Genomic DNA, 2,610 nt, shown 5'->3' with positions numbered 1-2,610 from the left:
AATAAAACAAAAAAATTTTGGAGATTCCGATACAAAAATGATTGTTCTTGTCGCATTCATACATCAACTGAAACGTCTGAGGTAAAAATTGTTTTTATTATTCAATAATAAAATTAATAATGTTAAAATAATAATAGGGAAAATATTATAGGTATTAAAGATTCTAAATGATCATTCCCATGATTCAGAGGCAGCTTTGATTGAAGCAAACGAGGCAATTACATGTATGAAACAACGAGCTAAAGACACTCTAGAACCAACGTCGAGTTTAATCAATGAATGTACCAGTGGGATTTCACAAGCAGCCAAGGTACATAATTTTTATTTTGATTATTTTGGTGTGAGTGGCCGAATGATTGACGTGCAGATAATCGACGCTCATCTACTGTATGTATATAGGAGCAGGATATATTTATTATTTTAAAAAAACTGGTTCCCTTTTCGACCAAAAACAAAGTTTTTTGTAAAATTATGGCAATTATATAGTTATATAATTTTGAAAAATTATTAAAAGTAAATATTGTAAAAAAAATATAGAAAATTTTAACATTATTTTTATATTTATATGTCATAATATATATAATATATAATTTTTTTCATTATATAAAATAATAATAATAGGTAATTTTGTCAAAACGTACAATATACTTTTATTATAAATATTTGTACTTATAGTACCAAGAAATTTGAATTCGATTTTCAAAACCTTCTAAACTTAAATAAATGAAACAATAGGGATAATTTATATCGGTATAATTAATATCGTTTTGTAAATAATTTCGTCGTGAATTGTATTTTTACAAATAATAATTTTTCAGATGCAATTGTTAGATAAAATTGATAAACCTAAAATTAAATTAAGGTGACCGTATTATACCATTCTACAGATTAGTCACACAGATAAGCGCCAAACTGAAATGAGTGTATGTGTGTGTGTGTGTCTATGCGATATATGTAAAATAAATAATATTATGTGCCTATGTCTATATTTTTAAGGGAGAGTTAGCATCCGATGGAGCCATAAAAAAACAAATCAGGAGAATACGTCGTGTAAGTACAAGCAGCCCCGGATGCACCTAAAGACTTGATAACACTTGTGATACCTGATGAATTTAAAATGTATTCGCCATCAGAGGGTATTGTGGAACAATTTTTACTACATGACAGCGGCCCAGGTGAAGATAGGATTTTAATATTTGGTCGTTATCGGAACTTAGAAATATTAGCTGAATCTACTAGTTGGTATGCAGATGGTACTTTCAAAGTGGCACCATCACTTTTTTCTCAAATTTATGTAATATTAGCAAAATATATGAACGGTGTACATCCTTTACTGTATGCGCTTTTACCAGACAAAAAAAAACAAACATATGAAAAACTATTACAAATAATTATAAACTTAAAACCCGGGTTAAAACCGATTTCAATAGCATGCGACTTCGAACAAGCGGCCATTAAAGCTTTTCAAAATATATTTCCCGGGGTTAAAATATTTGGTTGCCTGTTTCACCTATCAAAAAACTTTAGGTTAAAAATGTGTGAGTTAGATTTAATATCTAAGTACAAAAATGACGCAGATTTTTCTATAGCGGTAAAAATGATTTTAGCATTGGCATTTGTTAAAATTGATGATTTAGATACAGCAATTGAGGCACTAACTGAACATATACCTCCAGAAGTGTTGCCCCTTTTAGATTGGTTTGAAGAATTCTATGTTGGTAGAATAATAAGAAATCGGCGACGGCCTGCTCGATTTCCACCTTTATTATGGAATGTTCATGAACGGGTATTAAATAAAGAAGACGGATCACTACCTTATGTTCCACAGTTTTTTTTTCCAAGTCAACTTATTCCAAGGATATTAATTTCCAAATTTTATCTTTATTCATATGTACATTTGTTCCAACGCATATTAGTCGAAAAATATTTGTTCCAATGGATATTTTTTCCATAAACTATTTCATCCAATTATATATTTTCCCATATTATACCTTTGTTCCGATGAAAGTAATTTGTTCCACTGGATTTATTATACAAAACGCTTTGAACAAATGTTCATTCGCACATAATGGTCTTAGAGTAAGAATTAATCGAATAATAAATGCGGGAAAATATTTTAACTGCATTTTTTGACTATCCATAGATTTTACGGCTTTACACCATACGAGATTAAGGTTACTATAATAAGAGACACTATAAAAAATAGCTATTATACCGTTATGAGGAAATGGTGAATTTACCATAGGCGGATATCGGGGGGACATCACATCACACGTTAAAATAAAAAAATGTGTGTTTCAATATTTGATATTTATAATTTTTATTTTATTTTGTTCAGATACGAGAATGGTCTGGAATATTCATGGCTTATCATTGTTTGTCAACATTATACATTGAAAAATAAATATCTAAATCTATTGATACCGAAACGATTATTAATATATTTGCTCAAAGCAATAGGTTTATAAAATTAAAATTAAAAAAAGCGCGGTCAAGTGGGTACTCACTACCCACTGACTGCTGTTGTACATTAGGATTTAGGTGCCGTACGGATCAGGTTATAGGAGTGTTAAATTTGAATCCAATGATAGCCGATAGGTATCATTATAT

At 29.6% G+C, this 2,610-nt stretch overlaps 1 pseudogene; it reads left to right on the top strand.

Annotated features, from left to right (window-relative positions):
• Positions 1-226: 226 nt before the first annotated feature.
• On the top strand, positions 227-1,375 carry LOC126555558 (uncharacterized; annotated as a pseudogene).
• The last annotated feature ends 1,235 nt before the right edge of the window (positions 1,376-2,610 follow it).

This window comes from Aphis gossypii, unplaced genomic scaffold, assembly GCF_020184175.1.
Source record: "Aphis gossypii isolate Hap1 unplaced genomic scaffold, ASM2018417v2 Contig00911, whole genome shotgun sequence".
In the NCBI taxonomy this organism is placed as follows: domain Eukaryota; kingdom Metazoa; phylum Arthropoda; class Insecta; order Hemiptera; family Aphididae; genus Aphis; species Aphis gossypii.
Note: the sequence above shows the minus strand (reverse complement) of the source record. Positions and strands in the feature narration are given on the sequence as shown.